General features: G+C 37.4%; 1 protein-coding gene and 1 pseudogene across 2 annotated transcripts in view; both read right to left on the reverse strand.

Annotated features, from left to right (window-relative positions):
• COL4A5 (collagen type IV alpha 5 chain) overlaps positions 1-21937 on the reverse strand; it is a 241377-nt gene that overhangs the window by 184230 nt on the left and 35210 nt on the right. The window lies entirely within an intron of this gene.
• LOC123784801 (protein BEX4-like) lies at positions 6992-11848 on the reverse strand (annotated as a pseudogene).

Here is a 21937-nt window from a genome sequence, read left to right on the forward strand (position 1 = left end):
TTCTATTTTCACTATTCTTATAGGTATGTAGTGTCTCACTGTGATTTTAATTTGCATTTCTCTAATGGTTCATAATGTTAAACATAATTTCATATCATCTGTGTATCCTTTTACATGAAATTTATGTTCATATCTTTTACCCCTTTTCTAATGAGATTCTTCTAATGATGAGTTTTGAGTTTTTCATATATGTAATTTATTTATATATATATATATATATATATATATATTTAGATACTAATCCTTTGATGGACATGTGTTTCGCAAATATTTATGCCTAGTCTATAGCTTTTATTTTCACCCTTTTAACAAAAACTTTCACAGAACAAATGTTTTTAATTTGGATGAAGTCCAATTTATTAGTTTTTCCTCTCATCAGTTAGGATTTTGGTATCAAGTGTAAGAACTCTTTAGCACCTGGTACTGAGAATTTTCTTATTTTTTTTCTAAAAGCTTTGAAGTTTTATTTTTACATTTATGTCCATGACTCATTTGAATTCATTGTTTTAAAAGTGTGAGGTTTGGGTCAAGGTTCACCTCTTTGTCTATGAATATCCAACTGCTCCAGCATTATTGGTTGAAAAAGCTACCCTTCCTTCATCGAACTGCATTTGTTTCTATGTCACAAATTAGCTGGGTTTATTTATGTAGGTCTATTTTCTGATTCTCTTTTCTGTTTCATTAATCCATGTGTCTACCCTTCTACCATTACCACAGCTAGGTTCACTAACTGTAACTATTTGCAGGCCTTAATATCAGGTAGTGTGATTCCTCCACCTTTATTCTTCTTTTTAAAGACTCACAACCAAGTTTTTAAGTATCTTGCTCTAACCCAGAGTCTGAACACATCAACTGTATGTCTAAGTAAGTACTCAACCTCTAAGTACTCATTGCCAAAGACATGAAATTCAATCACAGGGGCAGAGAGAATGAAAGAATGAAAAAGCTTAATTTTATGTTAATTGTTACAAAATCAGTGTTATTTCTGTAGTATAGAATCTGCCATGCATATATCTTAATACACATAAGTCATTTTGAGAACACATGGGTGACTCATTGGATGAATATTTATAAAAACAATCATTTCCATGTCAACCTCTCTCTACATTATCTATGCTATAAATGCACTGAACAACACATCTGAAAAAACATGTGTTTAATTAACAACAGACCAAAGTCCTTCTGGAAGTATATGCTTATCGAATGCTGAAACACAAATTAAGAAAATAGCATAAATGTACTGAAACTAGAATATTTTCTTGTGTATAAAAGATTCAGCATGTCAAAATAGAATGAGATGTCCTCTTACCTCCTGCTCATTGTATTAACTGCAGCTGATTACATCTTTACTTATGGATCTTTCCTCCTATTTTGCCTTTCCTATCACCCATTTGCCATAAGGACCCCTTATGTAAAATGTTGACCTATAAGAAAATCCATATGTGAAAGTGAAATTTTGTCTAGAATAATCATTTCAAGCAATGCAATAATGGGTCCTGTTATACCTTGAAGCAGCTTCCTTTATGCAGTCTCCATGCTACACCTGTTTGAATTTGCAGAGAAATTCTGCGAAACTACACAGAGAGTTCAGTATTATAATTATTTCAGTCAAAAACAGCCTTAAATATAAGCCTTGTGCTTAAAATTAATTTATAAAAACAAGAAAGAAGTATTATAGGCTTAAATATTTGCAGTCTATTTTCTTACTGAGATTTTTTATTATTTTCTGAGCATCAGGCAATTATCAAAATAAATCACAATGTAAACAAAGCATAGTCACAATTTAACATTGTATTTTAAAGTGCTTCAGTTATATCCTTATCCTGTTCCTGTCAAAATACTAGTTTACAAAACAATTAAAAGTGAAAATTGATTACAATGTCAAAGAACATTTACATGATACCATTCTTTACATCAGTTCTTTTATGTTGGAGATACAAGGTAAATCCTGTAAATGCTGGTTCATCCACCATGCACTTGGGAAGCTCCCTCTAATGAAATATGGTATTTTATTTGATGGCTATATAGACCCAAGGATTAGGTCCCTTGGATAACAAGAAACTACACTGTACACACATTTCTTTTTAAAGAAAATCAACATATCTATTGCCATATGATTTCTACTGATGACATCACTCACCAACATGAAGTATGTAAATAAAAACCAACATAGAAAAACACTACATAAAAACAGCCTAGTCACTAAAGTCAACCTTCCAAAAAAGGCTTAATTAAGAAAAAACTTTAACTCATCTATAGGTTGTACCAGTACATTTCCTAAATGCTCACTACTTGAGTTCGCAACTTATGAAGTAAAATTGTTACTCTCCTCTGACATCATTTTCCCTCTGAATTGGTTCTACTCAAATTGCTTTATATGCATGAAGTACATTTAGTTAATAAAATCAAGAGTCTTTTTCCCTAGTGTTCTCTATTTTCTAATGAATAAGATCCCTAAAATAAATGCACAATTCACTTACCCAAATCCCATCCACCACTGTTTATAAACACACCTTTTTAAAAATTCTCCATCCCTTTGCTAAGTCTCAATAGCTCAAGAGCTACTAAATAACCCATTTAAAATACATGTTAAAATGCTTTCTCTGTAAATATGAAAATGATTGTCAACCATACTTAACATAATAAAAATGCTTATCAGAAGGTACAAGCGAGACACTAAGGCTTTAAGAGTTGGGCTTGGGGGGCGCCTGGGTGGCTTACTCAGTTAAGCAGTCCAACTCTTGATTTCAGCTCAGGTCATGATCTCAGGGTCCTGAGATGGAGCCCCAACAGCATCAGGCTCTGTGCTCAGCAGGGAATCTGCTTAGGATTCTCTCTCTCCCTCTTCCTCTGCCCCTCCCCCCATTCACAAGTGCTTGCTCGCTCTCTCTCAAAGAAATCTTTTTTAAAAAGAGTTGGGCTTGGAAGAAAGAAAAATATAGCAGAACCAGGTACTAGCTGGGAAAGAGTTTATACATACTATCTTATTCAGAGTCACAATCTTGTTCAGAACCACAAATCTTGTAAAAGACTCAACAATGTTCCATACTTGTGCAAAACTCATCAAACCATTTGCTTACAGGATACAGCTTAGCTTCTACAGATCACAATAAAAGAACAATAATTAAAATTTAATTGTAGGTTATAATGCAATAAAAATGGCCATTTTTGGAATAGCTTTAAATCTCTATAAAAGCATATTTTACTAATAAACAGGAATCCCACCAGTTGTGTTACATACTTTACTTATCCATTTACTTGTCCAATTAGCTATATATAGCAGGTGCTACATTACATTTTAAAAAATAAAAACAACCTCATAATGGGCCAAAGACCTAAACATAAGAGCTAAAATTCTAAAAACTCTTAGAAAAAAAAAAACACGAAAGAAAATCTGCATGAATTACATTGGATTTAGCAATGATTTCTTGGACATGACACCAAAAGCACAGGCAACAAAAGTAAAAATAGATAAATTGGACTATATCAAATGTAAAAGCTTTTGTGCATTAAAGGACACAATCAACAAAGTGAAAAGGAAACCAAAATATGTGCAAATCAAATCTGATAAGAGACTAATATCCAGAATATATAAAGAACTTCTAAAACTCAACGATAAACAACAACAAACAATGTGATTAAAAATAAGGCAAAAGATTTGAATAGGTATTTCTCCAAAGGAGATACAGAAATGGCCAAGAAGTACATGAAAAGATTCTCAACATCACTATCATTAGGCAAATGCAAATTAAAAACCACAATAAAATAGCACCTCACACCAATTAGGATGACAACTGTGAAAAAAATAATATATGTTGGTGGGGATGTGGAGAAATTGGAGTCCTTGAACACTGTTGGTGGAAATGTAAAATGGTGTAGCTGCTATGGAAAACAGTATGGCAGTTCCTCTAAAAATTAAAAATAGAATTACCATATGATCCAGCAATTTCACTTTTCAGTACTCAAAATAATTAAAAGCAGGGTCTCAAAGAGATACCTATACACCCAAATGTTATTTTCAGTTGATCTTATTGTTTGTTTGTTATGGTTAATATATTTGCCTTTATGATTTCCACAAGTGCCCCCCAAGTAGCTGCCTTGGCCTCAAGAGAGTTCTGAGTTAGGCAAAATAAGGGAAAGTCTTTTGAGCTAGTTCTTCAGGGAGCCACCAAACTGGTCAAAATAAATGACCACAATTCTTTAAGAATGAGGCCACTTCAAAGCTTCTGCCAAACTAGAGAGCAGGGAATGGAGACTAGGTAAGTTAAAATGCCACAAAGCTCTCTTACTGAGATTCAGCTGCTTTTTCCTTGATTAAACATTTGCTTGGTTATTGTAAATTTTTTATTAGTTTCCAGAATGCCAATAAGTTGATTCTGAGAATATTTGCTAGTTTATTTGCTGTTTTTGTGAAAAGATGAATTTTTGGCATTCTCTACTATGCCATGTTCATTGGAATCAAGCCTGATTACATCTAAACACATTTTCAAGCCAAAAAAAAAAAAAATAGCATAGAATCTAACCGGTAAAACGTGAAAACAATTAATGGATGAAGTGCCACACTTTAGGATGGGCAAGGAGGGCCCCATAATTTAGCACACCCCACTCTAGCCATTCCTCAGCTGTTCCCAGTTCTAGGAGAGAAGGGTTTGCAAGGGCCAAAGGGAAAAAATCACCAGAAGCCTGTGCCTCCCCCTTCTAGATCATAATTTGCGTACCTAAGATTCCAAAATTCCCTGCCCAAATATCCCCAAGCCACTTTCATGAGCCCACACAGAACTCTTCTTCATCTACTCTCCACAGCCTTTCTCAGCCCACTAGCCTTTCTTAAGCCCTAAAGAAAATTATTCATGTAACCATTTTGCCCATTCTCTCAAATATGGTACAAGACTGGTAGCATTTTATTATTTTTATCCAGTGAATGCCTGGGGGTATTATGGCTTAATTCTCTCTTGGAACCCATTTTGAAGTGCTGTTCTGGAGGGAGGATCTTGCTATCTATGTGCCCACTGTTAGGTCCAAAGGGTTGTCAAAGCAAGCTCGTGATAGGGACCATGGACAGAGCTTGTATACATAGGCTGGAGGGAAACGTACATTAGAGTGAGGACCCTCATGCAAGACAGAGTCAGGTATCGAAAGATGAGGCCACCCAAGGACTAGGAGTAAGATTTCCCAGGGCAATCATATTAAACTGTGAGGAGTTTGAGAAATCTAAACTTGAACCTAAACTTCCAGTTCACTAAAAAGCATATGTCAAAATGTAAGACTACAACATTATTTTATTTAATAGTTTGTTAACTTGGTTTAAAAATTTTTAAAGTTTTACACATATGGTATGAACAGTTGCATTTGTATTCTTGGCCCAGTCTACACAAATGTTGACACAGGCCTAAATAGATAAACCAAATCAATTAGTTATCTCTGTAAAGTTAATGAGGTTCAAATTAGATAATGAACTAATGGTAGACAGTATCCAATTTACACTTTATTATATTTATACAATATACATAAATATCGTAAGATGAAGATCTAAAATTTGTCCATTTTTCTAAGAGTAATATGTGCAATGTAAATTTTAGGGTATCAGAAATTTTCTAAAAACAAGAACTAAGACAACTCCAAATCAACATTACACCCCAGATAACTATAATACAGTATAGATATTCTTCCTTAAAACTGGCTTTTAGGCCTAAATAAACCTGCTTGAAGGTAGCATGTTTTCACAAATTACCCTTTATTATTATTAATCATAGTGACAACTAAAGTCCTTGCTAAGTGTAATGGTCATGTCCACTGTCCCTACACAAGGGCAGCCACAGGCACTCATGTTTTTTACTATATGATCCAGAATTCCCATGCAGAACAATAGGTAATTGTAGAACAGAAAGGAACAAGGTAACTCAAAAATAATCTTTTGGCTGGCCAGTAGACTAGGAGGGGGCCAGCATGAAAAAATAAACATACCAGATTGATTAGATTTCCACCCACAAATTTGAACTAGAAAACAGCAAGAGATTAACCTAGGTAGCAGTGGGAATGAAGCCAAGAGGTCATGATACAGAACGGTCTCAAAGGCTATGTTGGCCATGTGCAAGCCAATATTAAGAGGAAACAAAAAGTATGAGGATGAGAAAAAAAGAACAAAGTAAATACAAATAGATAATATGGAATCTTGAAACTCAAAAACTAGTCATCTTCTCTTCACTGCCTCACTTCTTGAATGCTCTATAGTGCCATTCTACAATAACCAACCCACCCACATCTTGGGGTAGACTGGTCTCATAACCCAGAGTATCCTGACACTTTCCTAAAATAGACAGACTGTTTCTCCAATCGAGATGCAAACAAATCGGGGTGCCTGGGTGGCTCAGTCTGTTAAGTTTCTGACTTCAGCTCAGGTCATGATCTCAGAGTCCTGGGATGGAGCCCTGCATTGGGTTCCCTGTTCAGTGGGGAGTCTATTTGCCCCTCTCCCTCTGCCCCTCCCCCTGCTCATGATCCCTCTCTCTCTCTCTCTCTTTCAAATAAATAAATAAAATCTTTATTTAAAAAAAGATTCATGAGGCGCCTGGGTGGCTCAGTCAGTTAAACATCTGCCTTCAGCTCAGATCATGATCCTGGGGTCCTGGGATCAAGCCCAGCATTGGGCTCCCTGCTTGGCGGGAAGTCTGATTCTCCCTCTCCCTCTGCACCTCCCCCCACTCATGCTCTCTCTTTCACTCACTCTCTCTCTCTGAAAAAAATTAATAAAATCTTTAAAATAAAGATTCAAACAAATCACGTTGCATTCATCAACTTGTTTGAAAAAATTATAAATATTTTAAGGTGCCTAGGTGGCTCAGTCAGTTATGTGTCCAACTCTTGGTTTCAGCTTAGGTCATGATCTCAAGGTCGTGAGATCAAGCATCACCCCCCCACCCCCAGCGGTTCTGCCACTCAGCACAGAGTCTACTTGAGATTCTCTCCCTTTCCCTCTGCACCTCCCCCCCACTTCCATACTCTCATGTTCTCTCTCATGGCTTAGAAAACATCTATTTAAGTCATAATTAATTCATTTGCCAATCAAATCAATAACTTCAGATATGTAGATTCCAAAGCCTGGAAAACAGTAAAATCAGAAATATCCCTGTACCTTGAAAACTGATATACAAGGTTGGTATTCCTTTTTGTATTGGCTACTAATACCTGTAAATAGATCTATTCAAATAATAAGTTTATCATGCCATTTTCCTGCTGGAAAAAATCTATAGATGCTGTTACTGCTATATTATATATCATATTACATTATAAATTCCATGAACTCAGGGATCTTCTTTTTTTTTGCTTTTTAAACTGCTTTATTAATTTCATATTATGAAAATAATAGTTTTTCCTAAAACTAGGGGAAATTGCCCTACTGGACAGAAAGTTTTACACTGAGACAAAGCAATATTTAATTACAAGCTTCCAAGTGGAAATACCAAAAAGGTTACAGAGAAAGTAAATCACAAAACTACAAGCTTGTAGAGCAGAGCCCACCTTATTAACCTCGGAGAAAACCTTAGGATTCAAGGTATGAGGCAAAACTCATGATTATCAGGTTCAGGAGTTTGGAAGCGCTTATGATGCCTCATTTGCTGCTCCTTAGTCTTTTTCCTGATTCCCATCGTCTGCCCTATGAACTTTTCCACATCATCTCCCACTTCATTCTGGTCAATATGCCTGTTAGGTATGGCTCATTGAAAATTGCAGACAAGCTGTCTCATTCACTCCAGCCTGACATTTCCTCCAGGCTTCTGGCCTTCACCCCCCTCTCCAACTGCATGATTCCTTTGCATACTGCATGGGTCCCTGTTCTTCTTTTTCGTTTTCCTGCTGGGCATTTTCCACATTGAGATTTTTCATCGCTTGCTTCTCTTTGGATGCCATAGCTCCTGGGCCTCTCCTTGTGTTCTTCCCCTCCCAATTCTCTTCATGAGTGCATAGCCAAGACACTTAGACCTGCACACCTGCTCCCCCTCCACCTCCTATTCTTTGGGGCTGTCCCTGACCCACACGCCCTCAGGACCAGTGGGAGCAGGTACTGAGAAGGGAGCCAGTGACTGCTGGGTCTTTGGATACTGTCTTTTAAACAGCCATATACTGACATGTCCAGGCAAAATGCAGAGGAAGTAGTAGGGGCTCCATAAATACTTGTTGAATGAATAATTAACTTAAGAAAACTCAAGAAAAACAGATACTCCTATTTCAAGGAAGAGTTATAAACTTACCTAAATGTTTGTATTACTCCATAAAAGGGTATCACCAGTACAGCACTTATATTTCTATTCTCTCCTAAATAATCACTTACTCATACTGCCTGAGTTGACTCACTCCATACCCTCAATTTCTTTAGATTCTGGGGTTAAAATTGCCAAATAAGAAATTTTTCAAAGATTATACCCTCCCTCTGATAAGTCCTATTCCTTTAGTCAGTAATCCCTCCCTCAGCCCATATTTATTTTGTACCAGAGATAAAAATCTTTACAGTAAATGTCATTACAAAAATTCCTTAGTCTATATTAAGGTTCTTTCTTTAGTATAGTCAATTTCTCACTTATGTACAGGGTTATAACCTTTAAAATCAATATTAATACTGCAAATAAAATATTACCTCTCAATTGCAATGGAGCAAGACAAATACACCTGCATTGTGATTGAGTGAATGAATGAATGAATGAATGAATAAGTAAATAAATAGTAAATGAATATTAATGAGTTTAACATTCTCAGCAAGCCTAAATATTTGAAATCCAGGTTAATGTATGCACTCTCATCTGACATGAAAACAAGGAAAACACAAAAGAGACTATTATGGGTAGAAAAAATCTAATTAATGGAGTGCCATACCGTGCTCATGGATTAGAAGACTCTACATACTAAATATGCCAATTCTCCCAAATTGATCTTTGGTTTGATTCAAATTCAATTAAAACTCCAGCAAGGATTTATAGACACAAAGTAATTATAAAATTTATATAATACGGGCCCTAGAATACCTAAAACTACCTTGAGAAAAAAGAATAAAGTGGGAGGAATCAGTCTACTTAATATTAAGGCTTTCTATATAGCTACAGTAATCAAGACAGTATGTTATTGGTGAAAAAATAGACATCCAGATCAGTGGCGCAGAGTAAAGAACTTAGGAATAGATCCATACAAATAAACTCAGGTGATTTTTTTTTTACAAAAGTATTTCAAGGGAGAAAAGAAAGCCTTTTCAACAAATAGTACTGGAGAAATTAAAATGGACCATGGACTTAAGTGTTAGAAATGAAACTATAAAACTTTCAAAAAATCTTTAGTATCTAGGGCTAGGTGAAGAGATCTTAGATGACATCAAAAGCACAACTTATGGGGCGCCTGGGTGGCTCAGTCATTAAGCGTCTGCCTTCAGCTCAGGGCATGATCCCAGGGTCTTGGGATCGAGCCCCACATTGGGCTCCCTGCTCTGCTGGGTGCCTGCTTCTTCCTCTCCCACTCCTCCTGCTTGTGTTCCCTCTCTCATTGGCTGTCTCTCTGTCAAATAAATAAATAAAATCTTAAAAATAAAAGCACAACTTGTAAAAAGAAGATATTGAATAATTGGACTTCATCAAATTTTAAATCTTTTGCTCTGCAAAAGATCCTGTTTAGAGGATGAAAAAAGCTACAGACTGGGGAAAAATATTTATAAACCACATATCTAAAAAAGGACTAGAATCTAGAATATATAAAAAACTCAAAAACTCAATAGTAAAAAGAAACAAACAGGCAAAAGACAATGAAGAGCCATTTCACTGAAGAGAATACGAAGATGGCAAACAAGCACATCAAAAGATGCTGAACATCTTTAGCCATTAGAGAATGACAAATTGAAACCAAATTGAGCTATCACTACACACCTGTAAGAACAGCTAAAATAAAAAAAATAGTGACAACAGCATATGCCAGTGAGGGTGAGGAGAAACTAGATCACTCATTTAGGATAAGAACGCTCTGGGGGTGTCTGGGTGGCTCAGTCAGTTAAGCATCTGCCTTCAGCTCAGGTCATGATCCCAGGGTCCTGGGATCGAGTCCCTCATCGGGCTCCCTGCTCAGAGGCTTCTCCCTCTGCCTGCTGCTCCCCCTCTGTCAAATGAATAAGTAATATCTTTAAAAAAGAGAGAGAATGCTACTTTGTAACAGTTTGACAATATCTGAGAAAAGCAAACATGCAACTACCATATGACCCAGCAATTATACTCTTGGTCATTTAGCCCAAGAAATGAAAATTTCTGTTTACACAGAAACCTGTACAGTAATATTCATAGCAGCTTTATTTGTAATAGCTCCAAAATGGAATCAACCCAGATTTCCTTCAATATGTGAATGATTCAACAAACTGTGATACATACATATCATGGGATATTACTCAGCAATAAAAAGGAATAAACTATTGATAATCAGAAGAACTTGGATATATCTTCAGGGAGTTATGCTGATCAAAATGCTAATCACACAAAGTTACATACTATATTATTTCATTTATATAACATTTTTGAAAGGACAAAATTTTAGAAATAGAGAACAGATTATGGGTTGCCATGAGTTAGGATAGTGAGGGTTGGGCTTGGTGGTATGTGTGGTTATAAAGCACAATACAGATATCCTCGTGGTGTTGGAACTATGCAGTATTTTAACTGTGGTGGAGGATACATGGATCTATATATGTAATAAAATTGTATAGAACTAAAACACACACACACAAATAAACACAAATAAATATGGTAAAATATGAATAGACTGGTATTTTGTGTTAATATTAACATCCTGGTTGTGACGTTACACAATAGTTTTCCAAGATATCAACACTGGGAAGAAATAGGTAAAGTGTACAAAGGATCTCTATATTATTTCTTAGAACTGCATGTGAATGCACAATTATTTTAATAAAAATTTAAATTAAAAAAGCCATTTGAAAAGTTGTTCACTCTGTTATAGAACCTTCTAAATTACTTAATAGTAGTAATGACCATAATTTTAATTTCACATTTCAAATTGCCTACATAAATTGGGAATCTTAGTGAGATGAATCAATGCATATACCTTACCACAATGACCAATTTACCCACCACTGCCCAGTAAATATTTAGAACTGCTTGTGGTTAGAATAAAAATAGGACTTTGATGGAAGAAAATGAAGAATAGTAAGGAAATATGTACAATAAAAAATCTACCTCTTCAATGCTATTATTAGAGAAGGACTTTGAGTAATTCTTTTCAATACAAAGTCAATAATACTTGTAGAATGCAAACTCAAGCAGCATTAGAATAAGACATTACATAAAAGTGAAATAAAAAAATATGTGGAAAAGTGTTTTTAAAAATACCTCAGAACCCCAATGTAAATGTGATTCAATTCAACAAACATTTTATGAGTGTGAAGTTTATGCAAAGCTCTAAGCTAGTGCTAAAGGGGAATGCAAATTATATCCTCCAGAAGTTCACGATCTAGTGAGAAAGGCAGACACATAAATAACTAATGATACATGGCAGACATTGATAAGTGCTAGAATAGAAGTGATATACAGTGCCATAGACAAAGCTCTCAGAACAATTTGTTGTATGATGCAAAAGAGTCCAGAGCCACTTATGAATCAGCCAACACATTTAAATATACACTGAACTTCTAACCTTCCTATAATGTGTCTTAGGCATTGAGAAAGGAAACTGCAAACACATATTTCACATGAGAACATATCATAATTTTAAATAATTCTTTGTAAATTCTAACACACTGGTAAGTTTCTAAGTAAAGAATAATTCCATTTTTCTTAAAATATAAAATTTTTTAAGTATAATACATTCTAAGAAGTAACAAAATATTGACTTAAATTTCTTATGAGTAATTTAAATCATTTAAAATAACAAGGGGATGTTGGTTCAGTTGTTTGTCAACTATGATATGTTGAGTTAACTGTAAAAAGCTAGAGATTTTTTAAAACACATAAAATGCTCTGGCTTCGAGTTTATTTGACCTAAAGGTGTTATTTGGAATTACCCTTGTTCTCATATGTAAAAAAAAAAAAATGCCCATAGGTATAAGTAAAGGAGAAAAGATATTGTGCCATCAATCCAGTAGCATCCCAACCATCATAAAAAGGGAATTATTTTTTATAAATATCACAGGGTCTTAAATATATGAAAAGATGCTCAACCTTACTCAGAACATAAATGCAAATTAAAACCGCAATGAGATATTATTTTTCACCTATCATATTAGCAAAGATATAGTGTTTGATAGCACAATGTGTTGGTGAGGGTTGGGGAAACAAGCACTTTTATCTATTGCCAGTATAAGTATAAACTGGCACAAACTCTATGGAGGACAATTTGGTAATATCCATCAAAATGACAAAGGCACATACCATCCAACCCAGCAATTCCATTTCTAGAAATTTATCCTACAGATATTACACATCTGAAATGACCTATTACAAGGTTATTTGTTACAGAAATGTAATAGCAAAAGTCAGGAAACAAACTACATATTTCTCAGTAGAGGATTGTTTAAATAAATTATGGCATGTCCATACAATTGAATAATACTACGTAGCCATAGCTCTTTATGTACTAATATGGAATGATCTTAAGTACAGAAAATGTGTAAAAATAAGGAAATTTAAGTAAGTGTGTGTATGTTTGTAAGCGCCCATGCTTATACATGCATGAAATAGCTCTAAAAGTAAAAACCAGAAAAGTTACCACAGGATGCCTCTGGGAAGAAGAACTATGTGGCTGGGCACAAAGAGTGGGAAACTTTTAACTGTATAGACTTTTATAACTATCAAAATTTGAACCACCTGAATGTATTACTTAATCAAAGATAAATGTAAGTGGAGCGGGAGTTGTGGGGGGAAGAAAAACAATGCAAAGCAGCACAGCACATCTTCTTCAGCAAATTATTAACAGCTAATTTCTCCTGTCTAAAAAACACCTTGGGGCAGGGTAAGAACCAAGGGAACCAATTTATTTCAGTTACAAAATCAGCAGTTAATCAGGCTAATGTTTGTTTCATAGTATTATAATTTTCCAAGTTATTATAAGTAATGTTAAGTATTCTACGTATTTCCCCACTGAAGTTTCCCGATTAGCTATATGAGAGCTTTACCTTTAGCAGATTCTCCAGATCCAAAAGAGAATACTTGGTCAGAGAATTGACATTTTGGAATAAATAAATAAACACTGTGGACATATGGTGGAACTATATTACAACACTGTGAGCGTGACTAGTTTTTAATTAGTGTATATGGGATAAACAACTTTGATTTACTTATTTTTCCTTTGAAAACTATCAGTTAACTCTCCTCTCTCTCTCTCTCTCTCTCTCTCTCTCTCTCTCTCTCTCACTCTCCCTTTCTGCCTCCCCCGGGCCTCTGTATTACACACACACACACACACACACACACACACACACACACACACAGAGTTTTAGAACTCAATATAGATAATTATTTTGTTCTGTGCCCTATGTACAATTCTACTATTGCACTCATCATGCTATATTGTAATTTGTCTCTCAACAGAACTGTGGGCTCTTTAAGGGTGAGGATTATGTACTATTCAACCTGGCATATGTATTGGAATGCAAAACTTTGATGACTGTCTCACCAAGCCTCCTCCTCCAAACACATTCTAATGCAATGATCATTTGCTTTATTCTGATAAGTTTGAATCAGAAAAAGTAACAGTGATATCATATTCTTCCACATTTTCTTGTTTTGAAAACTTTGGGAATTCCTTTATGAATCTTAGACAGTCTATCTGAACATTTGCACATAGGACTATTTAGATTTGCATTTAAACCAAAGGACATTAAAATGAAAATATTTTCAAGATATCTTTTTTGAAAGCATAAATAAAAAATTTTCTTGGTGCAGCCACTCTGAAGGTTGCTCAAAAAGTTAAAAATAGAACTACCCTATGATCTAGCAATTGCTCTACTAGGTATTTACCCGAAGGATACAAAAATACAGATTCAGAGGGAATGCAATAGCCAAACTATGGAGAAAGCCCAAATGTCCATCAACAGAAGAATGAATAAAGATATGATATATATATATATATATATATATATATATATATATATATATATATATATATATATATCTCCAATGGAATATTACTCAGCCATAAAAAGAATGAAATCTTGCCATTTGCAGTGATGAGGATAGAGCTAGAGCATACTATGCTAAGTGAAATAAGTTAATCAGAAAAAGACAAATACCATATGATCTCACTCATATGTGGAATTTAAGAAAACAGATGAACATATGGGAAGGAGGAAAAAAAGGAGAGAGGGTAACAAACCATAAGAGACTCTTACCAATACAGAACAAACTGAGGGGTGATGGAAGGAGGGAGGTGGGGAGTGGTCTAGATGGGTGATGGGTGATGGGTATTAAAGAAGGCACTTGTTGTGGGGCACCTGGGTGGCTCAGTCTGTTAAGCATCTGACTCTTGATATCAGCTCAGATCATGATCTCAAGGTTGTGAGACTGAGCCTTGCGATGGACTCTGCGCCAGGCATGGAACCTGCTTAAGATTCTCGTTCTCCCTCTGCCCCCACCTCAAAAAGAAAAGAGGGCACTTGTGATGAGCACTGGGTGTTGTATGTGATCAATCACTGAACAGTACTCCAGAACCCAATATTGCACTGTATGTTAACAAAGAAAAAATTTTTTAAGTAAAATTTAAATTAAAAAAATTTTTCTTAAGCATGGTGTACTGGTTTGAATAGTCCTCCCAAAATTCACATCCACTTCATGACTTCAGAATGTGGCATTTTTTTTTAATTTATATTTTATAATAATTTTTTATTATATTATGTTAGTCACCATACAGTACATCCCTAGTTTTTGATGTAAAGTTCCATGATTCATTACTTGCGTATAACACCTAGTGCACCATGCAATACGTGCCCTCCTTATTACCCATCACCAGCCTATCCCATTCCCCCACCCCCCTCCCCTCTGAAGCCCTCAGTTTGTTTCCCAGAGTCCATAATCTGCCATGGTTCATTCCCCCTTCTGTTTACTGCCCCCTTTCTTCTTCCCTTTCTTCTCCTACTGATCTTCCTACTTCTTATGTTCCATAAATGAGTGAAACCATATGATAATTGTCTTTCTCTGCTTGACTTATTTCGCTTAGCATTATCTCCTCCAGTGCCATCCATGTTGCAGCAAATGTTGAGAAATTGTTCTTTTGGATGGCTGAGTAATATTCCATTGTATATATGGACCACATTTCTTAATCCAGTCATCTGTTGAAGAGCATCTCAGCTCCTTCCATGATTTAGCTATTGTGGACAATGCTGCTATGAACATTGGGGTGCATATGGCCCTTCTCTTCACTACGTCTGTATCTTTGGGGTAAACACCCAGTAGTGCAATGGCTGGATCATAGGGTAGCTCAATTTTTAACTTTTTAAGGGACCTCCACACTGTTTTCCAAATTGGCTGTACCAACTTGCATTCCCAAGAAAAGTATAAGAGGGATCCCCTTTCTCCACATCCTCTCCAACATTTGTTGTTTCCTGCCTTGTCAATTTTTGCCATTCTAACTGGTGTAAGGTGGTATCTCAAGGTGGTTTTGATTTGAATTTCCTTGATGGCTAATGATGTTGAACATTTTTTCATGTGTCTGTTAGCCATTTGTATGTCATCATTGGAAAAGTGTCTGTTCATATCTTCTGCCCATTTTTTGATTTGATTATTTGTTTCTTGTGTATTGAGCTTGAAAAGTTTTTTGTAGACCTTGGATACCAGTCTTTTATCTGTAGTGTCATTTGCAAATATCTTCTCCCATTCCGTGGGCTGCCTCTTAGTTTTTTTGACTGTTTCCTTGGCTGTGCAGAAGCTTTTTATCTTGATGAAGTCCCACAAGTTCATTTTTTCTTTTGTTTCTCTTGCCTTTGGAGATGTGTCATGAAAAAAAGTTGCTGTGGCCGATGACAAAGAGGTTGCAGCCTATGTTCTCCTCTATGATTTTGATGGATTCCTGTGTCACACAGAGGTCTTTCATCCATTTGGAGTTTATCATTGTGTATGGTGTGAGAGAGTGGTCAAGTTTCATTCTTTTGCATGTAGCTGTCCAATTTTCCCAGCACCATTTATTGAAGAGACTGTCATTTTTCCAATGGATGTTTTTTTCTGCTTTGTCAAAGATTAGTTGCCCCAAGAGCCAAGGGTCCATTTCTGGGTTCTCTATTCTGTTCCATTGGTCTACATGTCTGTTTTTGTGCCAGTACCATGCTGTCTTTGTGATCACAGCTTTGTAGGATAGCTTGAAATCCGGCAACATGATGCCCCCAGCTTTGTTTTTCCTTTTCAACAGTTCCTTGGCGATTCGGGGCCTTTTCTGGTTCCACACAAATTTAAGGGCTGTTTGTTCCAGTTCTTTGAAAAATGTCATTGGTATTTTGATCGGGATGGCATTGAAAGTGTAGATTGCTCTGGATAGCTTAGACATTTTAACTATGTTTATTCTTCTGATCCATGAGCATGGAATATTTTTCCACCTTTGTGTGTCTTCTTCAATGTCTTTCAAGAGTGATTTGTAGTTTCTAGAATATAGACCATTTACGTCTCTGGTTAAGTTAATTCCGAGACAATGTATGATTTTTGGTGCTATTGTAAATGGAATGGATTTCCTAATTTCTCTTTCTTCAGTCTCATTGTTCATGTATAGAAATGCACCTGATTTCTGAGCATTGATTTTGTATCCCGCCACATTACTGAATTGCTCTATAACTTCTAATAGTTTGGGAGTGGATTCTTTTGGGTTTTCCATATAGAGTATCATGTCATCTGCGACGAGAGACAGTTTGACTTCTTCTTTGCCGATTTGGATACCTTCTATACCTTTTTGTTGCCTGATTGCTGTTGCAAGGACTTCTAGTACTATGTTGAATAATAGTGGCGAGAGTGGGTATCCTTGTCGTGTTCCTGATCTTAAGGGAAAGGCTTCCAGCTTTTCCCCGTTGAGAATAATATTTGCTGTAGGCATTACATAGATGGCTTTTATGATCTTGAGAAATGTACCATCTATTCCTACACTCTGAAGGGTTTTAATCAGGAAAGGATGCTGTATTTTGTCAAATGCTTTTTCTGCATCAATTGAGAGGGTCACATGGTTCTTAACTCTTTTCTCGTTGATATGATCTATTACACTGATCGATTTGCGAATGTTGAACCCCCCTTGCATCTCAGGGATGAATCCCACTTGCTCATGATGGATAATCCTTTTAATGTACAGTTGGATTCTATTAGCTAGGATCTTGTTGAGAATTTTGCCATCCATATTCATCAGAGATATTGGTCTGTAATTCTCCTTTTTGATGGGGTCTTTGCCTCGTTTGGGGATCAAGGTAATACTGGCCTCATAATATGAGTTTGGTAGTTTTCCTTCTGTTTCTATTTTTTGAAACAGCTTCAGGAGAATAGGTATTATTTCTTCTTTGAATGTTTGGTAGAATTCCCCAGGGAATCCATCAGGCCCTGGACTCTTGTTTTTGGGGAGGTTTTTGATCACTCCTTCAATCTCTTCATAATTAATCGGTCTGTTTAAATAATCAATTTCTTCCTGTTTCAGACTTGGTAGTTTATAGGTTTCCAGGAATGCATCCATTTCTTCCAGGTTGTTTAATTTATCGGCATAAAGCTGTTGATAAAAGTTCCTAATGATCCTTCCTATTTCATTGGTGTTGGTTGTGACCTCTCCCCTTTCATTCATAATTTTATTAATTTGGTTCCTTTCTCTATTCTTTTGAATAAGTCTGGCCAGTGGCTTATTGATCTTATTTATTCTTTCAAAGAACCAGCTTCTTGTTCTGTTAATCTGCTCTACTGTGCTCCTGGTTTCTAATTCATTGATCTCTGCTCTAATCTTGATCAACTGCTTTCTCGTGCATGGGTTAGGCCTGTTCTTCTGTTCCAGCTCCAGCTTCTTGAGGTGAGAATATAAAAACTGCATTTTAGATTTTTCTATTCTTTTGAGTGAGGCTTGGATGGCTATGTATTTTCCCTTAGGACTGCCTTTGCAGTGTCCCATAGGTTTTGAACTGATGTGTTTTCATTCTTGTTGGTCTCCATAAATTGTTTAATTTGATTTTTAATTTCCTGGTTTATCCAATCATTCTTGAGCAGGATGGTTCTTAGTCTCCAAGTGTTTGAGTTTCTTCCAAATTTTTCCTTGTGATTGAGTTCCAATTTCAAAGCATTGTGGTCTGAGAATATGCAGGGAATAATCTCAGTCTTTTGGTATTGGTTGAGACCTGTTTTGTGACCCAGTATATGGTCTATTCTGGAGAAAGTTCCATGTGCATTCGAAAAGAATGGGTATTCTGTTGTTCTGGGGTGTAGTGTTCTGTATATATCTATGAGGCCCATCTGGTCTAGTATATCATTCAAAGCTCTTGTTTCTTTGTTGATTTTCTGCTTAGGTGGTCTGTCTATTGCTGATAGGGGAGTGTTGAGGTCTCCTATTATTAATGTATTTTTACCTATATGTCTCTTTATTCTGGTTAAGAGTTGGCTTGCGTATCTTGCTGTTCCCCTGTTGGCGTAGGTATTTATAATTGTCATATCCACTTGTTGGATACATCCTTTAAGAATAATATAGGGTCCTTCTATATCTCTAAGTACAGTCTTTAGTTTAAAATCTAATCTGTCTTATATGAGGATTGCTACCCCAGCTTTCTTTTGAGGTCCATTGGCATGAGAAATGGTTTTCCATCTCTTCACTTTTAGTCTGGATGTATCTTTAGGCTCAAGATGAGTCCTTTGTAGACAGCAAATGGATGGGTCATGTCTTTTTATCCAATCTGCAACCCTGTGGTGTTTTATGGGAGCATTTAGGCCATTCACATTGAGAGTGTTTATTGAGAGACATGACTTTAATGATGTCATGTTGCCTGTGAAGTCTTTGTTTCTATAGATTGTAAATTTCTGTTCTGTATCACTCTTGGGGCCTTTTAATTTTATAGAACCCCCCTTAATATCTCCTCTAGGGCTGGTTTCATGGTTACAAAGTTGGTCAGTTTCTGCTGATCCTGGAAGGTCCTTATCTGTCCATCAATTCTGAATGGCAGCCTTGGTGGATAAAGGATCCTTGGCTGCATGTTTTTCTTGGATAGAGCTTTAAAAATATCCTGCCAACCCTTCCTCTCATTCCAGGTCTGTGTAGACAGGTCTGACGTTATTCTGATATTTTTGCCTCTGTACATGAGAAACCTCTTCGCCCTGGCCGCTTTCAATACTGTATCCTTGGATCTAATATTTGCGAATTGCGCTACGACGTGATGTGGCGTAGGTTTGTCATGGTTGACCTCGGGAGGGGTCCTCTCTGCCTCTTGGACACAAATGCCTGTTTCCTTTGCTAGATTAGGGAAGTTTTCAGCTATAATTTGTTCAAATATCTCCTCTAGACCTCTCTCTTTCTCCACCCCCTCGGGGATGCCAGTGTTTCTGACATTGGAATGTTTCATTGATTCAGTAATCTCCTGTAATCTACATTCTTGAGATTGGATTTTTTGAGCCAAGTTTTTGTTTTAACTTTCTCTTCTACCATCCCATCTGCCAATTCACTAATTCGTTCTTCTGCCTCATTTACCCTGGCCGTCAGAGCATCTAGTTTAGACTGCATTTGATTCATAACATCTTTAATTTCTGCCAGATTCTCTCTCATTTCCGCCCTTAGAGATTCTATATTCTCATTAATATTTTCATTAATATTTTTTTCAAGTCTACACATCATCTTGACCATTGTTACCCGGAACTCCATTTCTCATAATTTGGTTATATCCATATCCATCAGTTCTGTGGCAGAGGCCACAGACTCATTATCTTCTCTTTGCTGGGGGGGATCTCCTTCTCATCATTCTGATGAGGAGAGGTTGCGGGGTTGCCCAGAGCCCAAATTATTGACCAGGACCCAGGCAGTGTGCCTTTGTTTTATAGGGACCTTAGGGATGTGGGCTTCTTGATTTTTCAGCCTGCTTTCTGGGGGAGGGGCTTGCCGCACTGATATTCAGGCAATCCTGTTTGGGTAGAGTCTCCTTGTCCCCTGTGAGGGGGGATGGGGATTGGCACAATGTAAGCTGGTATTTCCGGGCTTTTGTTCTCTGGCGGCTTCCCCTGGTGGTTTTCTGTGGCTCTTCTGAGAGTCAGAGCAGCAGGGGCCGTATCCTAGCCTCTGTCTCAGAACAGAGAGATCGCAGTCAGCTCTCCACTGAGCTCTCTTGGCCTCTTTAACTCTATTTCTGTCGGTGCTGCTGAAAACCCTGCAGCATCCCAGGTTGTGCACCCCACAGCCGGTGTCCCAGCCCTCACTTCCAAGGCTGGCAGGTCTCTGTCGTTTGTGTTTCTAACACTGCCAGCCGCCCCCGGTTCCCACGCACGCTCCCGAGATCTCTGTTTCAGTGTGGTTCACGCGCACTTCGGAGCGCCAGTTTTCAGTCTGGTCGCGCACGTGCTCCTGAGCTCTCGGTATCAGTCCAGTTCCAGTGAGCGCTCCGGGGCTCCGGTTTTCCGTCAGGTTGTGCAAGCACTCCGAGATCCCAGTTTCAGTCTAGTTCAAGTGTGCGCTCCAGAGCTCCGATTTTTAGTTTGGACGCATGCGCTCCTGAGCTCCTGGTTTTAGTCTAGTTCCAGTGAGCGCTCCGGAGCTCCGGTTTTCAGTCTGGTAGCACGCGCATTCCCAGGCTCACAGTCTCAGTCTGCTCTCTCACGGGTGCCAGTCCGCGAGTCTGGCCCGCTCCCCAGTGCAGGTGGCTACGGCTTCCCGGCACCCGAACGCGGCGGCTCCCTCCCCCTTCCATTTATCTTCCCATATCTGTGCGCGGTTTCACAGCTCCCCGCTTCGTACCTCAATACTCAACGCTGGAGATGTTCATTTGTAGAGATCCAGATGTATCTTCCTGCATCTCAGGCTGATTCCGTGGGTTTTCAGGATGGTCTGGTACATATCCAGCTCGACTCAGGGGACCAGCTAAAAAAGGGGACCCCTACTCCTCTGCCATCTTTTCCCTCCTCCGAATGTGGCCTTATTTGGAAGTAAGGTCTTTGCAGATGTAATCAAGCTAAAATGAAGTCATATTGTATTTTCCAGCCCAATTGTAATGAGATAATCAACAAAGGCATAAAAATATTTTCCACATTTCCCAATGTGAGACTCCTTGAGCCAGTTTAGTCACACAAATCCCAATTATATCAACTGCATTTCCATGATCCAGATTTTGATGCAAGATCCAGATCCAGCTGTCTATGAACCAGGAGGGGGGCCTTCACCAGACATTGACTCTGCCAGCACTCTGATCTTGGATTTTCCAGCCTCCAAAACTGAGAAATAAATTTCTCCCCCCACCTGTCATACTTTGTTATAGCAACCTAAATGGACTAAGATAGTAATTTCCTTTATAAATTCAGTAAAAGAAAAAATACTATATAATCATCTCTGTAGATGCAGAATTTTAGTAGCCATTTTTGATTAAAACTCTCACCAAACTAGGAATAAAAGGTAACTTCTTTAATCTGATAAAAAGGCAGCCCATAAAACCCACAACTAACGCAGAGTTTCTCAGCAGTGGCACTACTGACATTTTGGCCTGGATGATTCTTTGTCATGCAGACTAGGTAGGTGCGTGTACTGTGCATTGTGGGATGGTTAACAGCACCTCTGGCCTCTACCCAGTAGATGCCAATAATAGCACCCAATCATGACAATCAAGAATGTCTCCAGACATTGGCAATTGCCCTCTGTGGGCAGTTTTCCCATCTACTGAGAACCATTGAACTACCATTACATTTAACGGTAACAGACTGCATGCTTTCCCCCTAATAAGTGGAACGAGGCAGAAAAGACTAATCTCACCACTTTGCTCTCCCTGTTTCTACTGAAT

This window comes from Ursus americanus, chromosome X (genome assembly GCF_024610735.1).
Source record: "Ursus americanus isolate L20-20 chromosome X, mUrsAme1.1.p, whole genome shotgun sequence".
NCBI classification, from domain to species: domain Eukaryota; kingdom Metazoa; phylum Chordata; class Mammalia; order Carnivora; family Ursidae; genus Ursus; species Ursus americanus.